At 43.6% G+C, this 12698-nt stretch overlaps 1 long non-coding RNA gene across 3 annotated transcripts in view; it reads right to left on the bottom strand.

The window, feature by feature from the left end:
* The window catches only part of LOC111091129, a 137718-nt gene that overhangs the window by 38099 nt on the left and 86921 nt on the right, over positions 1–12698 (bottom strand). For all 3 annotated transcript variants that reach the window (XR_005374009.1, XR_005374007.1, XR_005374008.1), the window contains exon 4: positions 6166–6375. This is a non-coding gene — a long non-coding RNA (uncharacterized LOC111091129). The remainder of the gene's footprint in view (positions 1–6165; positions 6376–12698) is intronic.

The raw sequence follows: 12698 nt of genomic DNA, 5'->3' as shown, positions 1-12698 counted from the left end.
ACAAACGATTTAAAAAACATATTATGAACAGCTATAGGCCAATAAATTAGGCAATCTAGAAGAAATGGATGCATTCCTGGAAAGCCACAAACTACCAAAACTGGAACAGGAAGAAATAGAAAACCTGAACAGGCCAATAACCAGGGAGGAAATTGAAGCAGTCATCAAAAACCTCCCAAGACACAAGAGTCCAGGGCCAGATGGCTTCCCAGGGGAATTCTATCAAACGTTTAAAGAAGAAACCATACCCATTCTCCTAAAGCTGTTTGGAAAGATAGAAAGAGATGGAGTACTTCCAAATTCGTTCTATGAGGCCAGCATCACCTTAATTCCAAAACCAGACAAAGACCCCACCAAAAAGGAGAATTACAGACCAATATCCCTGATGAACCTGGATGCAAAAATTCTCAACAAGATACTAGCCAATAGGATCCAACAGTACATTAAGAGAATTATTCACCATGACGAAGTATCCCTAGGACACAAGGCTGATTCAGCCTTGTTTTGTTTTGTTTTGTTTTGGTGGGGGGGTGTTGAGCTGTTTATTTACAAAGTGAGCATAGGCTCTTCAGGCACTGGTGGACCTAGGCCGCTGCTTTTTTCTCCATCTGGTTTAGAGAGCCCCTTGGGTCTGCTCCAAATCAGGGAGCATCCACTTGGCAGCTGCCTCCAAGGAGGCCCAAAGTTCCTCTCTCTGTGTCTTCCGGTGGTGCCTTTTTGGCCTCTTGGGGCTCATCCTCCCAGTTATCCCTGCCTGACAGAAGAAGGCAGTTCAGTTGAGACTTGAGATGAACCTTATGCTCCAGGCCCTGTGGATTCTGGATCCTGTATATGTCCACTCTCACCACTGCTATTCAACATAGTATTGGAAGTCCTAGCCTCAGCAATCAGACAACAAAAAGACATTAAAGGCATTCAAATTGGCAAAGAAGAAGTCAAACTCTCCCTCTTCGCCGATGACATGATACTCTACATAGAAAACCCAAAAGCCTCCACCCCAAGATTGCTAGAACTCATACAGCAATTTGGCAGTGTGGCAGGATACAAAATCAATGCCCAGAAGTCAGTGGCATTTCTATGCGCTAACAATGAGACTGAAGAAAGAGAAATTAAGGAGTCAATCCCATTTACAATTGCACCCAAAAGCATAAGATACCTAGGAATAAACCTCACCAAAGAGGTTAAGGATCTATACCCTCAAAACTATAGAACACTTCTGAAAGAAATTGAGGAAGACACAAAGAGATGGAAAAATATTCCATGCTCATGGGTTGGCAAAATTAATATTGTGAAAATGTCAATGTTACCCAGGGCACTTTACACGTTTCATGCAATCCCTATCAAAATACCGTGGACTTTCTTTAGAGAGTTAGAACAAATTATTTTAAGATTTGTGTGGAATCAGAAAAGACCCCGAATAACCACGGGAATTTTAAAAAAGAAAACCATAGGGGATCCCTGGGTGGCGCAGCGGTTTGGCGCCTGCCTTTGGCCCAGGGCGCAATCCTGGAGACCCGGGATCGAATCCCACGTCGGGCTCCCGGTGCATGGAGCCTGCTTCTCCCTCTGCCTATGTCTCTGCCTCTGTCTCTCCCTCTCTCTCTCTCTCTCTCTGTAACTATCATAAATAAATTAAAAAAAAAAAAAAAAAGAAAACCATAGCTGGGGGCATCACAATGCCAGATTTCAGGTTGTACTACAAAGCTGTGGTCATCAAGACAGTGTGGTACTGGCACAAAAACAGACACATAGATCAATGGAACAGAATAGAGAACCCAGAAGTGGACCCTGAACTTAATGGTCAACTAATATTCGATAAAGGAGGAAAGACTATCCACTGGAAGAAAAACAGTCTCTTCAATAAATGGTGCTGGGAAAATTGGACATCCACATGCAGAAGAATGAAACTAGACCACTCCCTTGCACCATACACAAAGATAAACTCAAAATGGATGAAAGATCTAAATGTGAGACAAGATTCCATCAAAATCCTAGAGGAGAACACAGGCAACACCCTTTTTGAACTCGGCCACAGTAACTTCTTGCAAGATACGTCCACGAAGACAAAAGAAACAAAAGCAAAAATGAACTAGTGGGACTTCATCAAGATAAGAAGCTTTTGCAGAGCAAAGGATACAGTCAACAAAACTCAAAGACAACCTACAGAATGGGAGAAGATATTTGCAAATGACATATCAGATAAAGGGCTAGTTTCCAAGATCTATAAAGAACTTCTTAAACTCAACACCAAAGAAACAAACAATCCAATCATGAAATGGGCAAAAGACATGAAGAGAAATCTCACAGAGGAAGACATAGACATGGCCAACATGCACATGAGAAAATGCTCTGCATCACTTGCCATCAGGGAAATACAAATCAAAACCACAATGAGATCCCACCTCACACCAGTGAGAATGGAGAAAATTAACAAGGCAGGAAACAACAAATGTTGGAGACGATGCGGAGAAAAGGGAACCCTCTTGCACTGTTGGTGGGAATGTGAACTGGTGCAGCCACTCTGGAAAACTGTGTGGAGGTTCCTCAAAGAGTTACAAATAGACTTGCCCTACGACCCAGCAATTGCACTGTTGGGTATTTACCCCAAAGATACAGATGCAATGATACGCCGAAATGCAATGAAACCTGCACCCCGATGTTTCTAGCAGCAATGTCCACAATAGTCAAAGTGTGGAAGGAGCCTCGGTGCGCAACGAAAATGAATGGATAAAGAAGATGTGGTCTATGTATACAATGGATTATTACTCATCTATGGAAACGACAAATACCCACCATTTCCTTCGACGTGGATGGAACTAGAGGGTATTATGCTGAGTGAAGTAAGTCAATTGGAGAAGTACAAACATTATATGTTCTCATTCATTTGGGGAATATAAATAATAGTGAAAGGGAATAGAAGGGAAGTGAGAAGAATTGGGTAGGAAATATCAGAAAGGGAGACAGAACATAAAGACTCCTAACTCTGGGAAACGAACTAAGGGTGATGGATGGTCCGGAGGGCAGGGGGTGGGTGTGAATGGGTGACGGGCACTGAGAGGGGCTCTTGACGGGATGAGCACTGGGTGTTATTCTGTATGTTGGCAAATTGAACACTAATAAAAAATAAATTTATTATTTAAAAAAAAGTTCTAGCCTCAGCAATCAGACAACAAAAAGACATAAAAGGCATTCAAATTGGCAAAGAAGTAGTCAAACTCTCCCTCTTTGCCGATGACATGATACAAGACTCTTTCAATCTTCTGAAAACCCAGAAGACTCCACCCCGAGATTGCTAGAACTCATACAGCAATTTGGCAGTATGGCAGGATATAAAATCAATACCCAGAAGTCAGGTGTTTGCTCTATAAATCTCACCTTCTAAGAGACAGCTTCTTGAGTTCATTTAAACATGCATTTTGGGGCACGATAATTTTTTCACTTTATATACAGTAAATGCCTAGATTTTAAGTGTACAATTTTGACGAATGTACATATTCATGTAGCTGTGATCTGAATCAAGATATAGAGCATGACTTATATCCTGAAAATCCCTTCATGATCTCCCCCAGTCTACCTCTGGCCCTGCAAGGTGGTCACTGCTCTGTTTTCTACTATCAAAAATCATCTTTGCCTGTTCTTGAACTTCATATATGGGGAATGATAAAATTATTATCATTTGAGTCTGGTGTCTTTCACTCAGTATAATTCTTTGAAATTTATCCTTACTATTGCATGGATCAATAGTGCATTCTTTTTTATTGCTGAACAGAATTCCAAAGTATTGAGAGAATGTGATTTTGTTTACACATTCACCTGTTGGGAAATATTTAGGTTGTTTCCAGTTTTAAGCCATTATACATAAAGCTGCTATAAATAGTCTGACACAAGTCTTTGAGTGGACATCTACAGTGATTTCTCATGGGTGAGTACTTAAGAATGGAGTTGCTCTATTAGAAAAATACCCAAACCTCACCCATTGCCACACAGAGAACCACCTGAGCCAACAGAGCTCAGTCCTGTACAGACTTCCTGGATCCACTTTGCCATTGTCCACTTGTCCATCCTGCTCTCCATCTGGCAATTATAATCTTTCCCCCAGAGGTAAGCATCTTGCTCACTGCCTTGTCTCTTCTGTTTCAGCAGGAAACTTAGTCAAGGAGGACTAATGAAAATTATAGCTATTTATCCACCAAAGCTATAAAATCATACATTATGCCTCCCAGAGCCCCAGATCATTGTACTGTGACAAATAGAATTGTTTCCTTGAGTACCCAGGAGTGAAAACAGAAGTAAATGCATGTCAAACATTTTTCTTCCTTCTACTTGATTATCAGAAGATTAAGTTATGAATATAGCTTAGAATATTTTTAAAATATCAATCAGGTACTTGTTAGGAGTTTCAGAGAAAAGATGCCTCCACATAAACATATAGCCTCCCAAATTCAATACAGAATTCTAAAGTAAACAATTCTTCACAGTGAAGCCATGATGGAATGAAGGTCTGCAAAGCAGGAGACCCTAGGCAGTTTTTTTCAAGCTCCTAGGGCTCCCCCTACTGACATGTCTGGGAGCTGCCACAAGTACCCTGTCCCCTTTCTGTTTAACAATCCTGGGAGAGAGGCCCCACTGTGTGCAGGCCTTCAGGGGATGAAGAGACCAGAAAGCATTCATGGGCTCATGATCAGAGAATCAGGTGATGAAGGAACTTAACAGACAGGACACAGGATGGCCTGTTATGCTAGCTGTCCCAAAGGGTGCTTCCTGGAGAACCCAGCTTTTGAGCTAAGTTTTAGGACATGAGAACAGAGTGTTTTATGTCAATTATATTTTAATAAAGCTGGCGGGAGAAGAGATGAGAAAGAGATATTCTGGTAAAAAAAAATAAAATGAAGAGTTTTCCATGTCAGAGGAGCACCTTGTACAGAACCATGAAACCCTGAGAGACACCAATTGTTCAGAAACTTCCCAAAGCTTAATTAGAGCACAGATGGAAAGAGGTGAAGGGGGGCAGGGAAAAGGCCAGCTAGGGATCTGTGAGCCTTGAAGACAAAGGGGGCCTGGTGGCAGAAGACCAGGGGAGACCCCTATAGAAGGACATGCCATGTGTATATGAGTATGTGCAAGAGTTTGTAAGTGTGTGAATGTGAGTGCATGCTCCATTGTGTGTCACTGTGTGTCCATGAATCTGAATATATGTGAGAGCATATGTGTTTATGTGTCTGTATGTACAAGGTCTCACTCCTGCTCCCAGATGGAACTGGAGCCAGGCTGAACCCACTGAATCACTGGAGAGTCAGAGCTCATGAGGTTAAATTCCACTTTGTAGCATCATCTTCTAGAACAATGTAAACATTTCTCATTCGCCCTCACAGAACCTAGATATTTTCATTATCACTTTAGAGAAGAGGAAACTGAAGGCCAGAAACATTGCTCATAAGGGAAGGAGCTAACTCCAAGTCACTTCTGTTTAACCTCTGGTCTCTGGTCTCTGAGCTAGCACCACAGGCCACTGAGCCAAGTGGCCAGGACACCCCTTGAATGGGGACCTCAGTCGTCTCTAAAACTCCTGCCTAGAGAGAAGAGCCACCCAGGCACTGGCTGGCAAATGTGGTGCTGAAATGGGAAAGAAGCACAGAATGGAAGGGGAGACCAGCTTGCCTATTCCTGATTCCTCATTCCGAAATAGACACTAGGTCCAGAACATGCAGGGTGGGTTGGCCAATGCAGCTGACACTGAATGTAGGTAATTATATGATTCTAAAATGGTACAGCTTAGCTCTGCTGCAAGTAGAATGAGAGCACTGTGTACGCTTGGCCCTCTGGAGGTATGTTCCATTCACATCAGCCAAGAATAGACACCCTCTACTTTGTTGGGGGCTGAGTTGCTGGGATTTCTCATCTAGAAGCCCCACAGGGAAAATATGGACTCCCTATGTGAGAGAAAGTGGCATGCTGCTACCCAGACACGGAGAGAGACAGGACAAAAGGGCTTTCTCCTTAACATTCAACCCAGTCACCGTTTTCTGTTGCCTTCCTTTATACTTCATTTGCACTTTGGCAGTTTCCATTTCAGAATACATTTTAGCCATATTCTGGCCCAGTTTAATGCATTATTGAAAGGCTCCCTGATCACCAGAAGGAATGCATGTAGAGGAGGCTTGTCACCTTGTGATGATGTAGATTTTCTCTGGCCTCTGAAGTCCACTGTCAGCTTCCATGGAAGGACTCCTGCTTCTGTTGCTGTCATGCTGAAAACACTCCATGTAAGAGTGACAGACTGTGAACCCATCAAGGACCATGAGATAGAGATGATGAACATACAGCAGTGTGTGGCCCTCCCCAAAGACTGGAGGCTAAGGTGAAACCACTTGAAATCTGCTGGGGAAAAGAAGAAAAGAGATGCAATGGATCACACACACTCCTGAAACAAACAGCAATTATTAATCTGCCCAAGGCAGACCTGACAGCTATTTCATAAGGAACCAGAGCTCAGAAGACAGATCTCAGCCTCCTCACAGGGCAGGATGCACAGCCAGCTCCCTGTGCATCCTGTCTTTCAGTCTTTCAGATTCAGTTCAGCTAGTTGATTACCAAGGCCGGGGTTGCCAGCTCTGCACCAGGTGCGGAGAGGTGATGAAGGTACCCCCTTGCCTTCATCACCCAGTTCAACAGGAAGGTGACCAGAGACAAAAAGTTTCATTCGTGCCATTTGTCTGTGGACTTAATCTATTGAACCATTTACTGAGCATCTGCATAGCACCTGGTACTATCCTATCAACAGATGAACACTCTACCTTCATGGAGCTTATGTTTTAATAAGAGGAGACAAAGAATAAGCAAATAAATAAGAATAATAAGTGGCATGACCTGTACAAAGTATGAAGTACAAAGGTGAAGTATACCATGGGAAAGACAAAAGCAGGGAAGGCTAAGGACTGCCAGAGAGGGATGGGTATTACACACTTAAACACTTTATATATGAGGATGAGGAAGTCTTCAGTTGATAAAGCAACACCTGCACAGACACCTGAGGAAGCAAGCTGAGTAGGTGTCCTGTTGAGGGAACAGCAAATGCAAGCCTGCCTACAGTGAGTGCTCTCAGCAAATCAGGGACTGGCAGAGAGGAGATGGAAAAGGGTAGAGGGACACCAGCAGTGGCTGTGCAGGACAGGGCCTCACCACTGGCTTCTTACTTGCTCTAGGGTTTTTCTGAAGTGTGCCTCTGCCTCAGCAGGATAGCAATGCCCCTAGGGAAGGGGACTGGAAATCTGCAGGGGCATGTTTTGGTTGTCTCAAAGATCAGGGACTTTGTTGCCCTTTGCTCCTGGAACAGGACTGCTGTTGAAGTCTTTGTGAAAGAAAACTCTAGCCCTAGAAAGATCTGCCATATCCCAGACCTCACAACATCCCTGCAGACAAGAGCAGTTTCCCACTTTACATGCAAACCAAGGTGAGTGCATGGTTTCAACATGCCAAGGATGTTTCAGGAGCACCATGTCACATAACCTGTTTGACCAAGGCTTCCTTGAGGTTTACTTACCATTTCAAAAATACCATAACCACATCAGCCCCTCGAGGCACTTCTGGTGCCAATACTGGGACCCCACATCAATCTGCAAGGTCACATCACATTCAGCCAGCCCCTGAACTTTCCTGTCAGCATGACATGCACATCTTCGTGCTATTTCTCTTTTCTACCCCATAGACCATAAATACAGCTTTTGGAAAATGACAGTGGAGGTAGTTGGGCTTTCTTAAGGACAGTAAAGGAGGATTACTGAGCACTGATGCGGTGAGACTCCCTGCCTTGGGTGTCAGAGAAGAGCAATGAGGTGCCACTTTTAGCTTGGGGTTGAGTGAGATTGCTGTAGGCTGTCTTGTGCTTTGGGGCACAGTCAGGAGCAACTAGACCAGTCAAGAAGCTAGTGTTAAATCCAGCTGACAGATGGTGGTGACTTGTGTCCTGAGAAGATGGACAAAAGTGGCCACATTCTGGTCATGTTTTAAAGGTAAAGCTTATAGATTTACTGATGGACCAAATGTGAATGTGAGAGAAAGAAGAGTTGAGGATAACTGCAAAGATTTTGGCTGAGTAACTGGAAGATCAGAGTTGTTGTGAGCTGAGATGGGGAAGATTACAGAGGCACAAGAAGGAAGGGGGATAGGGTCAGGAGTTCAGATTTGGACCATGAAGTTGGAGTTGCCTTTTCATGGAGATGCTAAATGGGCAGAGGAGGAGCCTGGGAGATCAGATGACTTTCTGGAGAAAGAGATGCCTAGGTGGGGGTTTTATGGGTCAGTAGGATTTTGCTAGAGAGGAAGACATTCCAAGCAGAGAAAATAGCATGACCAAAGAATGTGGCACAATGGCTGTATAGGACCTGCAAGCCATTCAGGTAGACAGGCTCTATGTGCCCTGGAAGTAAAGAGCTGGAACTGGAGGGCCACAAGAAGGCTGGGTGTCCCATAGGCAAGGGGAAGTCACTGAAGGGCTCAGACACAGGTTGGATTCTTCCATCTCTTCTTGGAAAACAACAGCACTGTTGTTTCCAAGTGCTGTTCCAGGCCCACTTCCTCACTTCTTAGCCAACCCCTTCTTGCACACTTAGGGCATTCTGTTTTGTTTCTTTTCAAACTAAACCATAAGATCCTTAGAAGGAGGATGCCAAGTTTCAGGGAGTTCAGGAAATGACAGCTGCACAGCACTTAGAGACCCCCATGCCATGAGTAGTGGTATAGGGCACAGCCCTCCAGATGAAGAAAGTGACCCAGAATTACAGTATGAGACAGTATTTCAAGCACCTGACACCCAGGGGTGCCCCAGAAACAGCATCAGCTGAAGCCCTATCAGACCACCTGTTTGGCTAAATGGAGTAAAGTTTGAGGGGTGGGGAAGGGGAGTGTTTGCAGAGCTAGGAACACCATCTGACTCCTGCTGTCCATGAAGCATGAGGGCTCCCATGTGTTGGCACCTGCTATCTTCCAAGCACTACTCTATTTAATTCTTCTAGCACCAGCAGGGGAAAGGACAGTGTCACGGATGGCCACTGAGCTCCCCAGAGAAGTAGTGAGAACACAGGTGACATCAGACACTAGTGGCTGGAAGCAGCCCATCCAGCTGCAAAGCCTGATCACAACCACTCGGTGGCACCACTTTCTTGGTAAGGGGGCAGCGAAGCCCAGGGCCTCAGGTGTGTGTGCTCAGGGAAGGGGAAAACCTGGTGGACGCAAGGTTCTCTGAGACCCCAGGCCTTGCATCCCCGCAGCCTAGCCATCTGTGGGATGACCATAGTCCAGCATCTTGCTGCAAAGAAGGTTAATTTCTTGGCACAAGGGGACAACAAGGGTCTTGCCCCTACCCTAGGGAGCTGGCCCTCCAGTCACTACTAGCATGGCCTGTGCCCTTCCAGGTGACAGGAACTGAGGTGGGGTCAGCCTCATTGGCCTCACTTCCCAGTATAGCTGGCCTTGAAGCTGAACCTTGGAAGCTGAGCAGCAGTGATTTGGCTAGACAGGATTTTAGCGATTGCATGAGTGATCTGGGAGCGAGAGCAGGGGTCCAAGGACACAGTCCTTTCCTCACCCATTTACTGAACATGTTCCCATAGTCTTCCCAGCAGGTGAACAAGCCCTGCCCTGTGGTGCCCAACAGCAGGTTGCATACCTTGGTCATCTGTGGGGGGTACCTTTTCATGCATTGTTGTCCTAATTTATCCCCAGCCCCATTAAATTTGAAAATTGAATATGACTGCTTTCTGCTTATGTACTGTCTGTCTGTTGGTGCTTTGCACAAAAGAAAAGTACAAGCCCCAGCCTACAGTACGCAGCTTTCACCATAGGGAAGGCATCAATGCAGCTGAGAATGACAACTGGGTGCGACCTGTGTCCCTGGGAGTGCCGGAACAGCATAGGAAGCAAAGCACTGAGTTTCTGGGACAGACCCTTGGGTACAAAGGGGTTAAAAGCTTGTCCCTTGCCATGGGGAACTGGATGGAGGTGTGGGTAAAGGGAGGTTGGAAATGAGGCACATGTGAGACTGAGTGGGAGAATGGAAATGAAATTAGTAAGTCAGCTCCTGGAGGAGGCGGGGAAAGACGGTGGAGGAGTAGGATCCCCAAGTCACTTGTCCCCACCAACTTACCTAGATAACTTTCAAATAATCCTGAAAACTTATGAATCTGGCCTGAAATTTAAAGAGGGAACAGCCAGATTCCTACAGTGAGAAGAGTTCGAGCTTCTATAAAGTACAACTTCTTTTTTGCCACTCTGAACTGAGCAACATGACTAGAAGGAAGAACTCACCACAAAAAAAAAAAAAAAAGAATCAGAAACAGTCCTCTCTCCCACAGAGTTACAGAATTTGGATTACAATTCAATGTCAGAAAGCCAATTCAGAAGCAAAATTATAAAGCTACTGGAAGGAGCCTCGGTGTCCATCGAAAGATGAATGGATAAAGAAGTGGTTTATGTATACAATGGATTATTACTCAGCCATTAGAAATGACAAATACCCACCATTTTCTTCAATATGGATAGAACTGGAGGATATTATGCTGAGTGAAATAAGTCAATCAGAGAAGGAGAAACATTATATGGTCTCATTCATTTGGGGAATATAAATAATAGTGAAAGGGAATACAAGGGAAGGGAGAAGAAATGGGTAGGAAATATCAGAAAGGGAGACAGAACATGAAGACTCCTAACTCTGGGAAACGAACTAGGGGTGGTGGAAGGGGAGGAGGGTGGGAGGTGGGGGTGAATGGGTGACGGGCACTGAGGGGGGCACTTGACGGGATGAGCACTGGGTGTTATTCTGTATGTTGGCAAATTGAACACCAATAAAAAATGAATTTATTATTTAAAAAAATGAAGCTACTGGTGGCTCTGGAAAAAAAGCATAAGGGATTCAAGAGACTTCATGACTCCAGAATTTAGATCTAATCAGGCCGAAATTAAAAATCAATTAAATGAGACGCAATTCAAACTGGACTTCCTAACAATGAGGGCTAATGAGGTAGAAGAAACAATGAGTGACATAGAAACAAATTGATGGCAAGGAAGGAAGCTGAGGAAAAAAGAGAAAAACAATTTAAGAATCATGGAGGAAAAGTTAAGGAAAATAAATGACAGACTCAGAATGAAAAAATCTATGTTTAATTGGGGTTGCAGAGGGTGCCAAAAGGGACAGAGGACCAGAAAGTGTATTTGAACAAATCATAGCTGAGAACTTCCCTAATTTGGGGAGGGAAACAGTCATTCAGATCCAGGACATAGAGAGATCCCCCCTAAAATCAATAAAAACCGTTCAACACCTTGACATTTCATAGTGAAACTTGTGAATTCCAAAGATTAAGAGAATTTCCTTAAAGCAGCAAGAGACAAGAGTTCCCTAAACTTTATGGGGAGAAATATTAGATTAACAGCAGACCTCTCCACAGAGACCTGGCAGGCCAGAAAGGGCTGGCAGGAAATATTCAGGGTCCTCAATGAGAAGAACATGCAGCCAAGAATACTTTATCCAGCAAGGCTCTCATTCAGAATAGAAGGAGAGATAAAGAGCTTCCAAGATAGGCAGAAACTGAAAGAATATGTGACCACCAAACCAGTTCTCCAAGAAATATAAAGGGGGACTCTGTGAAAGAAAGAGGAAGTCCAAAGAAACAATCAACAAAAACAGGGACTGAATAAGTGTTATGATGACACTAAATTCATATCTTTAATAGTAATTCTAAACGTGAATGGGCTTAATGATCCCATCAAAAGGCACAGGGCTTCAGACTGGATAAAAAAGCAAGACCCATCTATTGGCTGCCTACAAGAGACTCATTTCAGATGTAAGGACACCTCCAGCGTGAAAATAAAAGGTTGGAGAACCAATTACCATTCAAATGGTCCTCAAAAGAAAGCAGGGGTAGCATTCCTTATATCACATAAATAAGTTTATCCCAAAGACTGTAGTAAGAGATGAAGAGGGACCCTATATCATACTTAAAGGATCTATCCAACAAGAGGACCTAACCTTCATAAATATTAATGCCCCAAATATGGGAGCTGCCACATATATCAATCAATTAATAACCAAAGTTAAGACATACTTAGATAATAATACACTTATACTGGGAGACTTGAACACTGCGCTTTCTGCTATTGATATCTTCTAAGCTATGTCCAAAGAAACAGGAGCTTTAAATGATAAACTGGACCAGATGGATTTCACAGATATTTACAGAACTTTACATCCAAAGGCAACTGAAAACACATTCTTCTCAAATGCACGTGGAACTTTCTCCAGAATAGATCACATACTGGGTCACAAATCAGGACTTAACTGATAAAAAAGACTGGGATTGTCCCCTGCATATTTTCAGACCCTAATGCTTTGAAACTAGAACTAAATCACAAGAAGAAATTTAGAAGGATTTCAAACACATGGAGGTTAAAGAGCATCCTGCTAAAAGATGAAAGGGTCAACCAGGAAATTAGAGAAGAATTAAAAAGATTCATGGAAATTAATAAGAATGAAGATAAAACCATTCCAGATCTTTGGGATACAGCAAAAGCAGTCGTGAAGGGGAAACACATCGCAATACAAGCATCCATCCAAAAACTGGAAAGAACTCAAATACAAAAGCTAACCTTTCATCTAAAGGAACTGGAGAAAAAAAACAGCAGACAGATCCTACACCCAGCAGAAGAAG

This window comes from Canis lupus, chromosome 19, assembly GCF_011100685.1.
Source record: "Canis lupus familiaris isolate Mischka breed German Shepherd chromosome 19, alternate assembly UU_Cfam_GSD_1.0, whole genome shotgun sequence".
Classification (NCBI taxonomy): domain Eukaryota; kingdom Metazoa; phylum Chordata; class Mammalia; order Carnivora; family Canidae; genus Canis; species Canis lupus.
Note: the sequence above shows the minus strand (reverse complement) of the source record. Positions and strands in the feature narration are given on the sequence as shown.